Below are 7,603 nucleotides of genomic sequence, written 5' to 3'. Positions count from 1 at the left end.
ATCAGTAAGCAACAACAAAGCTTACATCCTAATTATAGCAAAAATAAATTATGATAGAATATGTCTTTCTCATAAATGAATCTAAGGAATTCTACTTTCATACCTAAAGAAACCTTTTGTGTGGGAGCAGGGTCTTCAGTAGTACAAGCATTTCTAGAATTTATGATTGATCCTGATTGCCTCAGTCTCCAGAATTTTGATTTTATAGGCATGTGTCACCACAGACAGCTAAAATTACATTCATTTTTTTTTATATTCACCAAGAGAAAAAAGAGATTTACATGACAACCATTATATAAGACAATTAGTGAGTTGGGTGTGGTGGTGCACATCCTTTTTTTTCAATGTTATCGGATATTCTCTGTATTTACATTTCAAATGTTATACCCCCCACTCCTCTTTCTCCTCCCCCCCAACTTGCTTCCATGAAGGTGCTCCCTCTCCCAATCACCCTCTCTACCTCAGTGCCTTGGCGGGTTGATGCTGTTGTTTTTCTCATGAGGTTACAAACCTTTTAGCTCCTTCAGTCCTTTCTCTAGCTCTTTCATTAGGGTCCCCATGTTCAGTTCGATGGTTAGCTGCAAACATCCTCATTTGTATCTATATGACTCTGGCAGAGCCTCTAAGTAGACATTCATGTCTGGTTCCTGACAGTCAATGGTTCTTGGGGAAAAGGACTGAAGCCCTAAGAACCAGCAGAAAGAATGGAAACAGGCAACCTCAGGAGGTAGGAAGTTGGGAGGACCCTCCAGAATGTACCAGAGACCTAGGAGGTGAGAGACTCTCAGGATTCAAAGGGAGGGACCCTACATGAAATGCCCTAAAGTGGGGAGAACCTACCTTCAGCAGAAAGACAGGGCATCAAGTGAAGTACGGGATTGCCATCCCACAGTCAAAACTCTGACCCATAATTGTTCCTGTCTGAAAGAACTTCAGGGATGGAAATGGAGACAAGCATGAGAAAAAGACAGTTCAGGGATAGGTCCAAAATGGGATCCATCTCAAGGGGAAGCCCCAAGGCCTGACACCATTACTGAGGCTATGGAATGCTCATGAGGGACTTATCATGACTGCCCTCCAAAAGACCCAACAAGCTGCTGAGTCAGATGTAGATATTTGCACCCAACCAAATGGACAAAAGCTGCTGACCCCTGTGGTTGAATCAGGGAGAAGCTAGAGAAAGCTGAGGAGAATGGTGACCTGTAGGAGGACCAGCAGTCTCAATTAGCCTGGACCCTCAAGATCTCTCAGACACTGGACCACCAAAAGGGCAGCATATACCATCTGATATGAAACCCCCAACACACATACAATGGAGGACTCCTGGGTCTGGATTCAGCCTGAGAAGATGCACCTAACCCTCAAGACACATGAGGCCCCAGAGAGTTTAGAGGTCTGGTGTGGTAGATGGGGTGGAGGCATCCTTGTAGAGATTGGGGATGGGGGAGGAGGAAGGGATGTGGACTGAGAGGGGAATAAAATCTGAAGTATAAAAAGAAGAAAAGAATTAGTAATAATAGAACAAATAAAATTTGTTCCGTGATAGTTTCATGTAAGTATGCAGCACATTCTGATTACTTTCATGCTCTAGGCCTCTCCTATCCTGCCCTAGACCTCATTGTATTCAACTTACACAAAGCTCCCAGTTTCCCTTATTGGTACAGTCTTACAGAACTGTAATATATCATCACATTGACTTTAATAAAGTCTTTTGGTTTTATCTAGACTTTTTAGTTTAATTACTAGTTCAATTAGACTGTTCCTCTTTATATCTATTTTAAGATTCAAAAAGTAAGAAACTCTTTTGCCTCTGAGCCTTGGTCTTTCCTTTCTAAAAGGAGACTTTGCTTTATATGGCTATTGATGTAAATATTTTGGTTAAAAAATAGTTTGCTCAGAATTGTTGATTTTTTTTTAAGTATTGAAAACTCTCCAAAAATACTAGGAGCCAAAAGCAACTTGAGATGGATTTGTGAAAAAAAATGGTTTAATGTCCATTATTTCAACACATTTTTTCAGTAGTCCACAGTTTTATCACTGCAGGTAATTTTCCAAAACTTCAAGTAATTATTAGATGCAGAAGCTTTGCTAACATCTGATCAGACATCCTGAAGTGCATACAATGTTCCATTTTTCAGGATAAAGAAGCAGCTCAAGTAGGTGTTGGAAGGTTTTTGTTAGTTTGTTTTTTAAGTATGGTCCTTCCTCGGTGGTCAACTTTTCACTTGACTGTCTATTTCAGAATTCAAGATTTTTCAGCTCAAAAAGGTGAATTAGTTTCCAATGAGAAGCAAAGAAAAAAACCTTTAATGTCATTTTGATTTGAAAGTCTTACATCTATATCAGAAGTCTCTCTCCCACCAAGGCAATTGTTAAACTGGAGAACAAAGTAAATGCTTGTCTGATTAAAGCAAGCTCTAATTTGGGGTGCATTCAGAACTGGCCAGTTTCCTCACCCTAAGTTGGGATTTAAGAGAGCAGATCCTGCTGGCCTCTTGAAGTCCCCTTTATAGGAGAAATAAAGTGTTCACAGAGGCAAGAGAGTAGGCTGTTAGACATTGTTAGAAAGAAAGGGAAGAATCAAGGTAAAGCTGCACATAATCTGAATAAGGTTGCAGTTTACATCAGATTTAAGAAATAGAAACATTAATAATTACAAATAGAAATTTTAATTTGCAAGGACTTAACATAGGGCAAACAGGAACTTATTCTTTAAATACAAACAGAAACCTTAACCTGCACAGGACAAACAGGAACTTCTTAATTACAACTTGAAAAATTAACTTGTAACAACTTAACATAGGACAAATAAGACCTTATTCCTTAACCCTGGAAGGTATATTGTTCTGTTTTGGTCTCACATAGGCTTTATGGCAACAATCAAGTTCTAATTTTTAACCACATAAATATTTATTTAAAGATCACCTATAAACTTATGTTGTGGCTTCAGCATCAGTAATTTTAATACGACTGTCACTTTTTCTGAGGCATCTCTATACAGGGAGGAAGAGGATATAAAAATGTATAAAATATTCTTCAGAAGTATAGATAGTTTTGCAGACACCACTGATTGGTACAGTTCAGCATTAGTTTTAAAAACAAGTTTTTCCTTCCTCAGGCTAAATGAACAACTCTCATCCTACAGCAGTTCATTGGAATAAAATGACAGTAGCAACAGCAACAGCAAACACTACTTTAAGTACAACACATCCATATAGATAACCTACCTCTAGAAAAGTTAAGATGGGAAGGAGAATGCTGTAGGGTGGAGGAAGCATTGGAGATAAATTGGTTGGCCAATTATTTTCTATTAATGGTATCATTTAATACACAAATGCATCAAAGATATTTTTGTTTACCAAATATCTCAGTTCAAGGAACTTCTGGCCTGATAGCATAAGAACTGCCTGCCAGATGTCTGATGATAGTTGGCAACCAAGCAGGTCTTTAAAAAAATGTATCTTTTGGTGAGCAGGACAGCATGTGCTTGTACATCCAGCTGCTCAGAAGGCTGAGGCCAGAAGAGTACAGAAGCTAAGTCTAGACAGAAATCGTAAGGCTCTGCCTGAACATTTTACCTTACCTTACCTTACCTTTTCTTTCTTTCTTTCTTTCTTTCTTTCTTTCTTTCTTTCTTTCTTTCTTTCTTTCTTTCTTTTTCCAACTTCAGATATTTAGATTCTTTCTTAAGTGTGATGAAGGAATAATCAAACAAAAACATGTATCTTGTGATTTTTTTTTTAGCAGCACACTATGATATTTACACTGTGTGGTGTGATTTTCTGCATTTGTCTTGAAAAATAAAACATGCACAAAATGTAAAACAACTCATCAGTTACTGACATGGCATCTATAAGTTTTATAACATTTATAAGCAAACAAAAAAGACTTATATTGAATTTTATGAATTTGGTTTGACTGAAAAATTCCTGCTGCTTTCTGACCTAACAGTAATGGAGTGTGTTGCTCAATCTTAACCAGTCATACTTAGGCTACAGACAGACTCCCTGTGATAATGAGAATCCAGTATAGCTTGAGGGGCACTTATGCATGTATACATGACACGCCAAGTATGCATGACAGTTTAAATGTTTGACATGATCTTGTAAAAGCTTTCCAGTTTCAAGGTGGGATAGAATATTGTATTACTAAAGAAAGGAAGTGTTAGCTGGGGCATGGCTCAGTGGTAGAGTTACATAAAAAGTCCCTAGGTTGCATGATAGTGCCATAAAACAAAATAAGTTAATAGTTAAAAAATATAGGAAGCTTTTTTTGAAAGAAAATAATAGTGATAACTTTATTTCACAATGATTCTTAAAAAGTTATATATTTGTCTTCTGTAAGTCCCTTTTGAGCCACCAACTGTCTCTTGCCTAAATATCTTTGTAGCCAAGTCATTTATTAGAATAAATTATTTTCTTGATAAAACTCCCAAAACGATATCCCATTATTTGCATGCAAGAAACCATATGAAAATTTATACCAGAAGTCACTTTTTTAAAGTTTTCTATTTAGCCTGTTGTATATGTACATATCAAAAGGTCAAAATAACAGGTTAAGTCTTTTTAGATTATTGCTGAGTTATTAAAATGTCAAACTAATTTAAACAAATGTTATTGTTTTTAACAATTTCCCCTTAATTGAAAAGTGGTCAATCATTAGGCAAATATCTTTTTTTTATTGGTATATTTTGGTTATTTGGTTGGTATAGTTTTTTAAAGACTGGATCTTACTGTTAAGCCCAGGCTAGTACCAAATTCACAGTCCTCTGTGCACGGCATTTTAAGTGCCAGTATTACATGCATGAGCCACACACTCAGCTGGACAATTATTTTGAACTGAGTCAAATATAGTTGAACAAAATTTCCTTTAGTTCTATCATTGGTTTTGGATTTCCCCAAACACTGTTGTTACCAAGAGCGAAATCACATGGCTTGATTGGAAGCCATGGGAACTTTTACATTGGGATACTAGCCAGCAAGAGTAAAGTTGATTGTATTTGGTGAGAAGCTGAGGTCTTGCCTGGCAGGAATGTACTAGGAGAGTGAAGTAAAACGTAAATGCAACCTTTTTATTTCAGAGGAAGTCTGTGGCTAATCTTGGACATTTTTGAGAATAACAATGAAGGAAAAAAAAACCTCACTCAACAGTTCTGAACCTAGGTTTTCCATCTTTTAGGTTTTTCTAGCAAGTTGGTCAGGTTTGATAATCTTACAAATTTGTGTTTAAGAATACTGCTTCTCTCTCTGTAGGATCCTGTATCTCTTGGAACATTTTCCCTGTTGAGTGACCACCGTTTATGATAGTCTAAGGTATTCACTTGCTCTGTGCTAACAGTTCTAAAGGATTGTGGGTATTCTGGTAGGAAGATAATCCAAAAGGCCTGTTAACATCCTTTAAATACCAGCTGAAGGCACTGCCTCTTGGACTGGAGAAAGTTCATGTATCAGAGCAGGTGATTGCATTTAATAGTCAGTAAACCAGCCACAGGAAACATTTGTTACTTATTCCACAATCCAACCCTAGTTCCTGTCCTTTTTTTGTACTCCACCCATGTGGAAAAGTGCCTGTAAAGATGAAAATACTGACTTCTGTATTTAAGTTCTCTTAATAAAAATAACAAGGCTACTTTTATTCACAGAAACACTCCTACTTATTAGTAGACAAGTAATACAGTGAAAAAAAAATCCAAATGTGTTAATGAACCATTGTCCTTACAATAAGCATCATTTGTTGTCCTTAATGATAGAAAGCACTTGGCTCATCCACCATGGTCAGATAGTGAGATCTGCTTTCCCTGTATGGCAGCACATTTTCACATGTGTAAAAGGCACACTTGTTTGCTCTGTGGCTGGCTGACTCCCTGAACACTGGGACAGACAGTGGCAGGAGTGAGGAAGGGAAGCTGCACCTGGAGTCCTTAGTCTTGTCCTAGTTTGTTGTTGTCTGTGGGGTGATGCCAATTGGTGAAGTGGCAGGCTTTATGTCTAAGGCTTCAGGAAAATCTCGTGTGATCATTTACAAGTAAACTAGACCCACCCACAACTAACTAGGCTGAATTAACAAGTCATGTGACTCACTAAGAGCACCAGATGACTTTTCACCATCCCCTTCATTTTAGTCTTCTCTCTCTCCCTCTTCCTCACCCTCACCTCTCATCTCATTACATACCATCTTATCCCATCTATCATCTTTGTTCTTTTTAAATGTGTGTACACATGTGTATGTGTGTCTGCAGGTAAACTTCTGTGTGTGTACATGCAGAGGCCAAAGGTAAGTGAGTGCAAGATGTCTTCTTAGTCATTATTTAACTTAGTTTATGAGACAAGGTCTTGAGACTCAAATTTTGAAAGTATAACTTGCTTATTTAGTAAAACTGACTCACTGGACTGGATGGCTAGGGATCATCCTGTATCTTTCTCTAGTCCTTTGGCTAGGGCTTTTTGAACAACCCTCTGATCCATGCTTATAGTTGGTTCTCTAACCTTGGTAGTTATAGGTGTCTGTGTTGGTTACCATGTATGTGCTGCAAATAGAAGCTTTTCTGATGAGGGTTGAGAAATGCCTTAATCTAAGTCATCAGAATTTCTCCGTTTAGTTTTTGTATGAATAGCCTGTCCATTGGCTAGAGTAAGATAATGAAATTGTTCCCTTTCTGCTGGGTGCCAGCTGCTTGCTATCAAAATGGACAAGTTCATGAAACCCGGGGAAGTGGTGCTAGGCCTGGCTGGACTCTACTCCAGATACAAAGCAATCATTATGAAGAACATTGATGATGGCACCTCGCACCACCCTTACAGCCATGTCCTGGTGGCTGGAATTGATTACTATCCTTGAGAAGTGACAGCTGCCATGGGCAAGAAGAAAATCACCAAGTGATCCAAGATCAAGTCCTTTGTGGAAATGTACAACTACAACCACCTCATGCCTGAAAGGTACTCTGAGGATATTTCCTTGGACAAAACTGTTGTCAACAAGGATGAGTTCAGAGACCCATCATTGAAATTCAAGGCCAGGCAAGAGGCCAAGGTCAAGTTTGAGGAGCAATACAAGACAGGGAAGATCAGATGGTTTTTCCAGAAGCTTCACTTTTAGATATATTTTTGGTTTTGTCATTAAAATTTTTTTTAAAAAGAAAGAAATCTTCCACATATAGTGTGACAATCAATGTGTGATTTAAGCTCTAGTAGTGTTTCAGAGTTTTTTGGTGTCGATGTTGTTTGTTTTTTATTTTGTTGTTTTTTTTTTTAAATGAACATGTTTTCTTGGTGAATATTTTTCTTTCATGAGTATGTCCTGTCTTGAAGTCTATTTTGTCAGATATTATAATGGCTACATCAGCTTGCTTTTAGGTCCATTTGCTAGCAATAACTTTTTCTATCCTTTTTACCTTGAAGTAATATCTAGCCTTGATGTTAAGGTGTATTTCTTGGATTCAACAGAAGAATGGATTCTGTTTTTTCATCTTTTCTATTAGTCTGTGTCTTTTTATTGGGGAATTTAAACTGTTGATGATAAGAGGTGTGAGTAGTTTTTGTTGATTCCTGTCATTTGTTGGTGTGTGTGTGTGTGTGTGTGTGTGTGTGTGTGTTTCCCCTATTTT

General features: G+C 37.6%; 1 pseudogene across 1 annotated transcript; it reads left to right on the top strand.

The window, feature by feature from the left end:
• The first annotated feature begins 6,684 nt into the window (after window positions 1-6,684).
• LOC308433051 (large ribosomal subunit protein eL27-like) lies at window positions 6,685-7,095 on the top strand (annotated as a pseudogene). The gene has a single exon. The product of its transcript is annotated as a large ribosomal subunit protein eL27-like (transcript).
• The last annotated feature ends 508 nt before the right edge of the window (window positions 7,096-7,603 follow it).

This window comes from Micromys minutus (assembly GCF_963924665.1).
Source record: "Micromys minutus genome assembly, chromosome: 19".
Lineage (NCBI taxonomy): Eukaryota > Metazoa > Chordata > Mammalia > Rodentia > Muridae > Micromys > Micromys minutus.
The sequence above is the reverse complement of the archived record's forward strand: the minus strand, read 5'-3'. Positions and strand labels throughout refer to the sequence as shown.